The 12,885-nt window shown below is 40.1% G+C and overlaps 1 protein-coding gene across 1 annotated transcript in view; it reads right to left on the bottom strand.

Moving 5' to 3' along the window:
* Positions 1 to 12,885, bottom strand: part of CCDC171 (coiled-coil domain containing 171) — a 399,166-nt gene that overhangs the window by 344,649 nt on the left and 41,632 nt on the right. The window lies entirely within an intron of this gene.

Here is a 12,885-nt window from a genome sequence, read left to right as displayed (position 1 = left end):
CTAGTAAGAAAGGTAAGAACTCCAACTCTTTTTATAAATAGAAGATCAAAATAAAGCCACCAAAGTATCAGGAAATTGCAAAGAACGGCATGGAAACTATGCAAATATGCAAACTATTCAAAAGAAAGAGAAAAAATAACAAAGGCAGAAATGAACAAAACACACAAAGGACAACGTGCCCAACCAAGGAAATCATCAAAGCTCAAGAATAGGGGCACATTCAACACAACAGTTAAAATACTTTTAATACTAAAAACATTTGGTAAAACCAGAATTCAAATATGAGATGAAAAGTGAGACTGCAGTTCTATGAGAAGATCATAAGTTAAAAAGAACACCAAGAGGAGACCACTAGTTAAACAGATTTGATTAAACATAGCTAATCATCTCTCCTAAAATACCACTTAAATGAAAGTAAAAAATAAAAACAAATGGCAGAAACAATGAATGGTGGAGAAAATGACAGACAACAAAAGATGTCAGAAGCAAATTTGGAAGATAGAAAGCAAACGGACAAGTGATAATGACTTAGGTTTCAGCTTTTTCACCTTTTCTAACTGTGTAAAAAGGAAGAAGCCTAGTAGCAAGCTGATTTACAGCCACAAAAGCTCAGAAATTGGAGGCACAATGTCTTAGTCCATCCAGCCTGCCATAACAAGATACTATAAACTAGGTAGCTTATAAAAAACAGAAATGCATTTCTCACAGTTCTGGAAGATGGGAAATGCAAGATCAAGGTGTTGGCAGATTCAATGTCTGGCAAGAGCCTACTTTCTAGTTTATAGAGGATTCTTTCTAGCTGTGTCCTAACACAGTGGAAGGGAAGAACTCTGGTTCTTCAGTCCCTTATAAAGGCACCAATTCTACTTAAGGTTTCCACCATCATGACCTAATAATCTCCCGAAGACCCCACCTCCTAATACCATTACAACGGTGATTAGGTTTCAACATACAGATTTAGGAGGGACACAAACATTCAGACCCTAGCAAAACAGCTAACTCTGAAGCCAAGCTATATAGTAAAAATGAATACAGGAGCATTTCTGGGAGCCTCTATAACCAGTACTTTATACTCTTGGGTTGCCTCTGCCAGCTCCCTCCCTGAAAAATTCCCCTCCATATCCTGGAAAAAGGGAAGGAGTTTACAAACTAGAGAGGTTGATCAAAAGAGGTTCTGAGCATATGAAAAGCAAGCACAACTGGAGGTTGGGGTAAGACACCTTATTAAAAATGAGATTAAGCAAAATCTGCATAGTGGGCAGTTAGACCTCACAGCGCCCTGAACACTGACTCCTACACTCACAGCAATATAAGGAGGAGACTAAAGATTTCTTTCTAGGAAAACGACTAGTCTAAGAAAAAAGACATCGTAAGGTTCCCCAGTTCAATGCAAGGGTTCCACATCCAAAGAGCTTCTTCTCAGCTTTTTAGTGCCTCATTCCTAAATATAAACACACAGTCTAGAATCACCGGACATTTGAAGAAAGGTTCTTGTATTAGGCTGTTCCCGCATGGCTATAAAGAAATACCTCAGCCTGGGTAATTTATAAAGAAAAGAGGTTTAATTGGCTCACAGTTCTGCAGGCTGTACAGGAAGCATGATGCTGGCATCACTTGGCTTCTGGGGAGGCCTCAGGAAATTTACAATCATGGTAGAAGGTGAAGGGGGAGCAGGCAGGTCACATGGCCAGATCAGGAGAAAGACAAAGGAGGCACTACACACTTTTAAATGACCAGATCTTGTGAGAGCTCATTCATTACCATGAGGATAGTACCAAGAGGAATGGTGCTAAGCCATTCATGAGAAATCTGCCCCCATGATCACCTCCCACCAGGCCCTATTTCCAACACTGGTGATTACATTTCAATATGAGATTTGGGCAGAGACACACATCCGAACTATATTACTTCTCATGAGAAACTCAGAGGCTACTACAAAATGAGGCCAAACACTCAGAGAAAATAAAGACCAGGCCAGGCACACTGGCTCACACCTGTAATCCCAGCACTTTGGGAGGCCAAGGTGGGACAACCACTTGAGTCCAGGAGTTCAACACCAGACTGGGCAACACAGTGAGATGCTGTCTCTACAAAGAACAGAAAAAAGTAGCCAGGTGTGGTGGTGCACACCTGTAGTCCCAGGTACTCGAGAGGCTGAGGTGGGAAGATGGCTTGAGAACAGGAGGTTTAAGCTGCAGTGAGCCATGCATTTCCAGCCTTTGCAGCAGAGCAAGATCCAGTCTCGAAAAGAAGACAAGACCATCAACGGAGGGGTGGGGGGAAAACACCTTCAAAATAAGTATGACTTATACACTAAAAGAGTTAAATTAAGACACTACAAACATGAAACAAGGAGAATATACTAAGAAAGGTATCATCAAATAATAACGATGACCTCTTAGAAATTAAAAACCCAGGCCGGGCGCGGTGGCTCAAGCCTGTAATCCCAGCACTTTGGGAGGCCGAGACGGGCGGATCACGAGGTCAGGAGATCGAGACCATTCTGGCTAACACGATGAAACCCCATCTCTACTCAAAAATACAAAAACCTAGCCGGGCGAGGTGGCGGGCGCCTGTAGTCCCAGCTACTCAGGAGGCTGAGGCAGGAGAATGGTGTGAACCCGGGAGGCGGAGCTTGCAGTGAGCTGAGATCCGGCCACTGCACTCCAGCCTGGGCGACAGAGCGAGACTCCATCTCAAAGAAAAGAAAAAAGAAATTAAAAACCCAAAAGATGAAATAAAATGTAACAGAAAGGCTGCAATATAAAATTGAGAAAATCTCTCAGAAAATAAAAGTAAAAATAAAAGATGGACAATAAAAGAGATAAGCATTATGAGGATGTCAACTTTATGTCAAATTGATATATAAATACAATCTAATTTTAATCAAAATTACAGCAAGGTCTCCTGATGGAATACAATAAGCCATTTCTCAAACTCACATAGAGAAGTAAAAGGCCAAGAATAACCCCTTCCCCACCTCTAAAAATAATAAGAATAAAGACAGAGGAACTTTCTCTACCAGATATCAAGATTTTTTCTAAAGGTATAGTGAATAAAACAATTTAGTACTGCTGCAGAAACAAACATGCAAGTGAAACAGAACAGAGTACCCAGGAACAAAGTCTTAGATATGAAAAAACTTGATGTATAATGGAAATGACATTATAAATCAATATGCGGTAAAAGAGACAATTGAATAATTAGTACAGGGACACTTGGCTATCTATTTGGAAAAACAAAATTAGATCCCATCTCATGCTATATACACATTCTCTTTATGACTTTGGGTTATGTAAGACAAAACAATCACTACTATAAATAAATATACTGATAAATTCAACTACATTAAAACTAGGCCAGGTGCAGTGGCTCACGCCTGTAATCCCGGCACTTTGGGAGGCCAAGGCGGGTGGATCACCTGAGGTCAGGAGTTCAAGACCAGCCTGGCCAACATGGTGAAACCCCATCTCTACTAAAAATACAAAAAAAAAAAATTAGCTGGGCATGGTGATGGGTGCCTGTAATCCCAGCTCCTCAGGAGACTGAGACAGGAGAATCGCTTGAACCTGGGAGGCGGCGGTTGCAGTGAGCCAAGATCACACCACTGCACTCCAGCCTAGGTGATAGAGTGAGACTCCGTGTCCAAAAAAAAAAAATTAACTGTTCATCATATACAGTGTAAACTGCCTCTCTGTCTCTACAAAGAAGAAAAAGATGTCTGCAAAAGGAATATACATAACCAAGGGTTACCAAATATATTAAAAAAAAAAAAGACAGGGTCTTACTCTGTAGCCCAGGCTGCGATCACAGGACAATGCAGCCTTGATCTCCCAGGCTCAAGCAATCCTCTCACCTCAGCCTCCCTAGTAGCTGGAATCACAGGTGTGTGCCAGTACGCCTGGCTAATATATATATATATATATATATATATATTTTTTTTTTTTTTTTTTTCATTGAGCTAGTGTCTCTGTTGCCCAGGCTGGTCTCGAACTCCTGGGCTCAAGCAATTCTCCCACCTCAGCCTCCTAAAGCGCTGGGATTACAGGCAGGAGCCACCATCCCCAGCCAAAAGCTCCTATTAAACAGTAAAAATATACCCAAAAATCCAAAAGAAAAAAGGCAAAAAATATAAACTGGCACTTACCAAAAAGAAATATGAATGACCAATAAACATAACATGGTCACAATGTCAAGGAAGTGGAAATTTAAGCAAGAATGAGATACAATTTCACACATACCCTATTTCAAAAGAAATTAAATCTGAAAAATACCAAGAGGCCGTGAAAGAGAAGAAACTCTTCTTTGAAATTGTTATACCCACTTAAGAAAACAATTTGGCACATGTTTTATACACACTAAACACATACCCACATAAAAAGATTTGATGTTCATGGAATCACTGTCTGTAATAATTTAAACTTGGAAAGAACTTAAATCTCAGTGTCAGTGTTATGATTTGAATGTTTGTCCCTTCTGAATCTCACGCTGAAATGTAATCCCCAATGTGAGAGTATTGAGAGGTGGGGCCTTTAAGAGAGGACTGGGTCATGACAGCTCTGCCCTTGTGAATAGGTTAATCCATTCACGGATTAATGGGTTATCATGGGAGCGGAACTGGTGGCTTTACAAGAAGAGACCTGAGCTGGCATGCTCAGCCCACCACCATGCGATGCCCCATGCAGCCTTGGACCTCTGCAGAGTTCCCACCACCAAAAAGGCCTTCGTCAGATGCAGTCCCTTGACATTAGATGTCTCAGTCTCCAGAACTGCAAGAATAAATTCCTTTTCTTTATAAATTAACCAGCTTCATGTATTCTGTTATAAGCAACAGAAAATGGACAAGGCAGTCAGGTAATGAGTAAATTATGGCACATGCACAAGATAAAATACTATACAGCAGTCAAATTGAACGAACAGAAGTTATTTTATTAACTTTAACAAACCTCAAAAATACAAGTAGGCCAGGCATGGTGGCTCATACTTGTAATCCCACCACTTTGATAGGCCAAGGCAGGTGGATCACTTGAGGTCAGGAGTTCGAGAACAGATTGGCCAACATGGCAAAACCCCACCTCTACTAAAAAAGCAAAAATCGGCCAGGTGTAGTGGCATGTGCCTGTGGTCTCAGCTACTCGGGAGGCTGAGGTGGGAGGATTGCTTGAGCCCAGGAGGCAGAGGTTGCAGTGAGCCAAGATCGCACCACTGCACTCCAGCCTGAGTGACAGAGTGAGACCTTGTCTGAAAAAAAAAAAAAGTGAAAAATATAAGTTGGACAAAGAAGCATCCTGTATGATATTCTAATGTATATCCTAAAACAAAAATACTAAAATAATACAATATATTGTCAATGTATACAGACAGAAAATTAAACACCAACTTCAGAATGGTAGTTATTCTTTTGGGGCTGAAGTGGTGGCAGGATGAGGTAGTGATTCAGAATTGTCTTCAATGATACAACAATTTACTGTTTGTTTCCAGTTCAAGTAGACGTAACAAACACTAACATGATCTAGGTGGTGAGTATTTGTTACATTAATGTTATTGCTGGTTATACTGGACATTGATTATATATAAATCCCTGGGGAGGGGGGTTGTATGTTCAAATATTTGCTTTAAGTTTATGGTTTTATCAATATAAATTCTGAGATGCACTGTAACACACAAGAAAATCCCAAAAAAAATCTACAAAAATACCTCATGCAATTTACAGAAAAACTTGCCTCCATCCCAAATAAATGTAATTTTAAAATTTTTGTTACAGAACATATTTTCTAATCAAACCAAAAGCTACCTGCATCCTTATTGTGTGTCTGTGTGTGAAATAAAATCATATTAAGGACATTGGAAATTGAAGGAGTTTCTTCTTTTTTCCACTAGAGGGGGTTGTTGAACTTAAAATATTTTAAAATGAGGCTTGCTTTTAAACTGACATTTAACATCAAAGGAAACTACATTTGGCTGTTAGAAAATAAACCTGCTTTCTTTCCACATCTTCCAGAAACACAGCCCAAAAAGTATAATTCTTTATACATACTCATATAAACAACGTTTCTCAGAATCCAAAATACGGTTCCGTTCCAATTCTGAAGAATTGCACTAGTTAGAAAAGTATCACAGCTAAATGTACTCCTCTTTTGTAGCTTATAAAACACATCAATATAGCTAACCACAACCTTAATCTACTACAAGATTATCTCCTGAAAGACCCAGAACAAGTTCCTCTTTTCTATGTCCCCAAGGCCAGCAAAGTTATACAAATAAAAAGTGTTTGTTGCTGTAGAGTATAAACTGGTGCTTTGTATAATATGTATCATAATTGTGAATCCATAAGCTTGTAGATGCAACAGTTATATTTCTAGGCATTTACACAGAAGAATCATTTGTATGACTGCTCAAAGATATGGACAAGAATCTTAGTGAATCATTAATTGGAGATAAAAATTTTTAAAGAAGTAAAATGGGCCGGGCGCGGTGGCTCAAGCCTGTAATCCCAGCACTTTGGGAGGCCGAGACGGGCGGATCACGAGGTCAGGAGATCGAGACCATCCTGGCTAACACGATGAAACCCCGTCTCTACTAAAAAATACAAAAATCTAGCCGGGCGAGGGTGGCGGGCGCCTGTGGTCCCAGCTACTCGGGAGGCTGAGGCAGGAGAATGGCGTGAACCCGGGAGGCGGAGCTTGCAGTGAGCTGAGATCCGGCCACTGCACTCCAGCCTGGGCGACAGAGCGAGACTCCGTCTCAAAAAAAAAAAAAAAAAGAAGTAAAATGTACATTAGTAAGAGACTGCTGAAGTACAATATTCCCTCTTATCTGCAGTTTCATCTTCCCTTTCAGTTTCCCTGAGTCAATCTAGGTCCAAAAATAAGTGAATACAGTACAATAAGATATTTTGAGTGGGAGAAAGACACATTCACATTACTTTCATTATAGTATCTTGCTATGATTGTTCTATTATTACATTGTTAATCTCTTACTGTGCCTAATTTATAAATTAAAGTTTAGCATAGGTATGTGTGTGTATAGAAAAAAACACAGCAGATCTACAGTTTCAGGCATCCACTGGTGTCATGCAACATATGCCCCACAGGTAAGGGAGAGGCTACAGTATGTTAGGAAAATCCACATGACAGAATGCCACGCAAATACTAAAAGAATAAGGTATGAACATCAAAAGATGGATGTAAAATATTATTGAGGTATATCATTTTATTTATGTAAAAACATAATGCTTCTATATCCTGACATGAGGAGTGAAATCAGAGGTGAAAGGGGCAAGACCCTTACTTTCTTGCTTTTAAATTTCCCTAAATTAGGGGATTGATTTATTTATTTATTTATTTATTGATAAGAGTCTCACTTCTCACAATAAATAATCAATATTATTTATTGATAATATCTCACCCAGGCTGGAGTGCAGTGGTGTGACCTCAGCTCACTGCAACCTCCACCTCCTGGGTTCAAGCAATTCTCCTGCCTCAGGCTTCTGAGTAGCTGGGATTACAGGTGCGTGCCACCACGACTGGCTAATTTTTTGGTTTTTGGTTTTTAGTTTTTCAGTAGAGATGGGGTTTCACTGTGTTAGCCAGGACGGTCTCAATCTCCTGACCTCATGATGTGCCCGCCTCAGCCTCCCAAAGCGCTGGGATTACAGGCATGAGCCACTGCGCCCAGACAAATTAGGGGCATTTTTATAACGAAGTTATCAGTGGCAGAGTCCTTTTCTATGCCATTTGTTAATAGGATAGCAGTACATAGTTTTCCAGAAGAAAAGAAATGCTCCTTGCTGTCCTTGATCATTTAAGGTAAACTTTCTTAAGGTGTCTCCCTGTCATACATGTTAACATATGTTAATGTGTTACATAAATAAAATTATAAGCCAGCTGTGGTGGCTCACTCCAATAATCTCAATACTTTGGGAGAATGAGGCAGAAGGATCACTTGAGCCCAGGAATTCAAGACCAGCCTGGACAACACAGGAAGACCCCCATCTCTACAAAAATTTTAAAAATAAGCCAGGCTTCGTGGCACATGCTTGTGGTCTCAGATACACAGGAGGCTGAGGTAGGGAAAGGCTGCAGTGAGCTGTGATAGTCCCGCTGCACTCCAACCTGGGCAACAGAGCGAGACCTTGTCTCAAAAATATAAAGTAATACAACAAAATAAAATTATATTCCTAATATTTTGCATCCATCTGTTGATGTTCATATCTTATTTCTGTGTATTTGCATAGTATTCTGTTATATGGATATTCCTAAAAACACTTTTGTTTCACGTAACTTCCTCCAAGTTGTCACTACATCACAATCGTACTTACTGGGTCAGCTTTTGATATGTTGCACCCCAATCCCTAGATTGTCTTAAGGCCTATCAGACCATGCCTACTAAGGCTGGTCTGATAACTTTCTTCACTGCCTCCCTACTCTTTCTCCTCTTTCTTTAGTTCATGGAATTATTTTCAAGCTACACTTCCCATACCATCACAAACTCCCCCATACTTCAATCACTAGATACATACACCAAACTTAGTCAATGAATAAGGAAAGGATAACTGTATTCCCTGGTTGAGGTATAGAATTTTGGATATGAAATAAATATGAAAACATATATTCATCTTCTAAATGTTTTCAATCCCACTGATAAAGTACACAGTGAAATTAATGGGAAAAATGAAAAAGGAAGAACATGATAGTTTAGGAACAAAGCTTTACCACTGCCTGTCCCACAACAGAAAAGCTTGTGGCAGGACAAAGATTCCATGACGAAATCGCCATAAGCAATTGCAACAGACACAAAAACTGACAAATGGGATCTAATTAAAAACTTAAGGGCTTCTGCACAGCAAAATAAACTATCATCAGAGCAAACAGGCCACCTACAAAATGGGAGAAAATTTTTGCAATCTATCCATCTGACAAAGGTCTAACACCCAGAATCTACAAGGAAATTAAACGAATGTACGAGAAAAAAACAAACCACCCCATCAAAAAGTGTGTAAAGGACATGAACAGACACTTCTCAAAAAAAGACATTCATGCAGCCAACAAACATGAAAAAAAGCTCAACATCACTGATCATCAGAGAAATGCAAGTCAAAAATCACAATGAGATACCATCTTAGGCCAGTCAGAATGGCAATTATTAAAAAGCCAAGAAACAACAGATGCTGGCGAGGTTGCAGTGAAAGAGGAACGCTTTTACAGTGTTGGTGGGAATGTAAATTAATTCAACCATTGTGGAAGACCATGTGGCAATTCCTCAAAGACCTAGAACCAGAAATACCATTTGACCCAGCAATCCCGTTACTAGGTATATACCCAAAGGAATATAAATCATTCTACTGTAAAGACACATGCACATGTATGTTCATTGCAGCACTATTCACAATAGCAAAGAGATGGAATCAACTCAAATGCCCATCGATGATAGGCTGGATAAAGAAAACGTGCTATATATACACCATAGAATACTATGCAGCCATAAATGAATGAAATCATGTCTTTTGCAGAGACGGATAGAGCTGGAAGCCATTATCCTCAGCAAACTAAGGCAGGGACAGAAAACCAAACACCCCATGTTCTCACTTGTAAGTGGGAACTGAACAATGAGAACACAGGGACACAGGGAGGGGAACAACACACACTGGGGCCTGTCAGGGGTAGAGTGAGGGGAAGGAGAGCATTAGGAAAAATAGCTATGCATGCTGAGCTTAATACCTAGGTGATGGGTTGACAGGTGCAGCAAACTACCATGACACATGTGTACCTATGTAACTAACCTGCACATCCTGCACATGTACCCCAAAACTTAAAATAAATCCCAGCACTTTGGGAGGCCAAGGCAGGTGGATCACAAGGTCAGGAGATCGAGACCATCCTGGCTAACACGGTGAAACCCCGTCTCTACTAAAAATACAAAAAAAATTAGCCGGGCGTGGTGGCGGGCGCCTGTAGTCCTGGCTACTCGGGAGGCTGAGGCAGAAGAATGGTGTGAACCCAGGAGGCAGAGATTGCAGTGAGCCCAGATCATGCCACTGCACTCCAGTCTGGGCGACAGAGCGAGACCCCGTCTCAAATAAATAAATAAATAAATAAATAAATACAATAAAAATAAATAAATAATTTAAAAATTAAATAAGGCTGGGCGGGATGGCTAACGCCTGTAATCCCAACACTGTGGGAGGCCGAGGCGGGCGGATCACCTGAGGTCAGAAGTTTGAAACCAGCCTTGCCAACATGGCAAAGCCCCTCTCTACTAAAAATACAAAAATTAGCTGGGCGTGGTGGGCATGGTGGTGCGTGCCTGTAATCCCTGCTACTCAGGAGACTGAGGCAGGAGAATCGCTTGAACCCAGGAGGCACAGAGTGCAGTGAGCTGAGATCACATCACTGCACTCCAGCCTGGACAACAGAGAGAGACTCCGTCTCAAAAAAAAAAAAAAAAAAAAAAAAAAGAAATGAGAAACAGTATCTTAAAACGACGTAACTTTTTAGATAACACCAATAAGAATTCATTCACGTTAATATTCCAGAGAAGGATACCTCTATTTGGTGCTCCAATCCCCGAGAAAGAAAAAGAACATGGCATAAAATTGAGGTTTTCTTTTTATAGTGGGTCTGAATTCTAAAGCCCAGATGAGAGAAATATTATAACAAGTTTTGTCTATTAAAGATGAGGTTTCGCCGGGCGCGGTGGCTCAAGCCTGTAATCCCAGCACTTTGGGAGGCCGAGACGGGCGGATCACGAGGTCAGGAGATCGAGACCATCCTGGCTAACACGGTGAAACCCCGTCTCTACTAAAAACTACAAAAAACTAGCCGGGCGACGTGGTGGCGCCTGTAGTCCCAGCTACTCGGGAGGCTGAGACAGGAGAATGGCGTGAACCCGGGAGGCGGAGCTTGCAGTGAGCTGAGATCCGGCCACAGCACTCCAGCCTGGGTGACAGAGCGAGACTCCGTCTCAAAAAAAAAAAAGATGAGGTTTCACTGAGAAGGTTTAAAAAAAAGACTTATTTAAAAAACTGAATTCTCTTAGAGAGCTACACAAAGAGAACACTATAAGATACTAACACCTAATTATAGTATGTAAAGCTAAACCCATCAACAGCCAACAGAGAAGAAACGTTCACTCTATCCCTCAGGTTGTTTTTTAAAAACTTTTTTTTTAACATAAAGTCGCACGAGTTTCTTAAGATTGATTTATGGCCGAGCACGGTGGCTCACGCCTGTAATCCCAGCCCTTTGGGAGGCCGAGGTGGGTGGATCACAAGGTCAGGAGATCGAGACCATCCTGGCTAACAGAGTGAAACCCCGTCTCTACTAAAAATACAAAAAAAATTAGCCGGGCGTGGTAGCAGGCGCCTGTAGTCCCAGCTACTCGGGAGGCTAAGGCAGGAGAATGGCATGAACCCAGGAGGTGGAGCTTGCAGTGAGCCAAGATTGCGCCACTGCACTCCCGCCTGGGTGACAAAGCAAGACCCCGTCCCAAAAAAAAAAAAAAAGATTGATTTATAAAAGGAAAAGCTATTTTCTTTCGTTAACAAAAAAAGACAAGAAATTGAGAAACAGAGTTGTAAACATTCTAGTTACAAAATACAATAAAATTTACCTTACAAAAGCAGCAAAGCAAGATACTATTCATAGTAACCAGGGAGCATATTCCTGCATTTTTCTGTACACATCATAATGAAAGACAAATGACTAATTTTAAATTCTTTTAGTACTTCATATATAAACTTTGGTATAACCACTACGTTTCATTTAGGATTTACAGGACTGATCAAGAAACTAGACCAAAATCACATCATCCACATATTCATACACAGGCCTTTGAATTATATTTTATAAATTTGGACCTCTGGCTGAGTGTTTAGAAATAAAAGGGCTATTTTCATTTACTTTATTTTGCTTGTTTATTCCAAGTAGCCTTTAAGACACTTATCAACAGCTTAAATATCATGTGCTCTGCAAAGTCTTCCTCAGTCTCCTAGATAGCTAATCAACTTCTCTTTTGTGGTACTACAGCATTTTATTTAAAATTTTATCACACGATATTTACTCTCTTTACATGTCCCTGCATTGAAATATCTTCCAGGACAGAAACCAGGTCTTAATCAGTTTTATAGCCTCAGAAGCCAGAGCAGTAACTCAGTAACTAGTTAGAGAATGAATGAACGAGCAAATGAACTAATGAACTAACTAACTACACAAACTACAAACAGAATACAAGAGGTCTAAAGCGTGGTTGTACTGTCCTTCCAGATTCTACAGAAGAGGTGACTGGGAAGAAAAGCACTGCACAAAGACGAAAGGTTTAGAAAAACTGTGGTTTCATTGGTATTTTCAATACTGACATATACAACAAATTCAGCATTTCCACTGTTCACTGCCAGCTTTTACTTTTAAAAAAATTAAGTGGCTTCTATTCTCTGCATATTTTTGGTCAACTTCTGTGTTGCAAAGTTGTCTGTGACACACAATTACTCCAAAACGTATTATATGTGGGTATTTTTCATTCTTGTGAAAAATGCGTATCTTTGACCTCTATATAAAGGTTATTTCAATTTGTCATTTTGTGTAGAAAAATTACATAAAACACATTGTGTTATCACAAAATAATTAGAAGAAGTGATGAAAATGTCTTTGAAATTTTAAGTTAGTTGATTCATGGATTTTTTTCTTAAAGAGGATTAACTTCACAAATTTCCTTTAAAACATGCGATAACACAATAGTTTGAGTTTCTCCTACCTCTCCTTCAAAATAAATACATATAATCTCCTGAAAAAATGCAAAGTACACTGGAGTGAGAATCCAGAGACCTGTAGTCTTTTCCCACATTAATCATTCAGCCTCTAACCTGAGTCAGTAACTTCCAAATCTCCA

This window comes from Rhinopithecus roxellana, chromosome 16 (genome assembly GCF_007565055.1).
Source record: "Rhinopithecus roxellana isolate Shanxi Qingling chromosome 16, ASM756505v1, whole genome shotgun sequence".
In the NCBI taxonomy this organism is placed as follows: domain Eukaryota; kingdom Metazoa; phylum Chordata; class Mammalia; order Primates; family Cercopithecidae; genus Rhinopithecus; species Rhinopithecus roxellana.
Note: the sequence above shows the minus strand (reverse complement) of the source record. Positions and strands in the feature narration are given on the sequence as shown.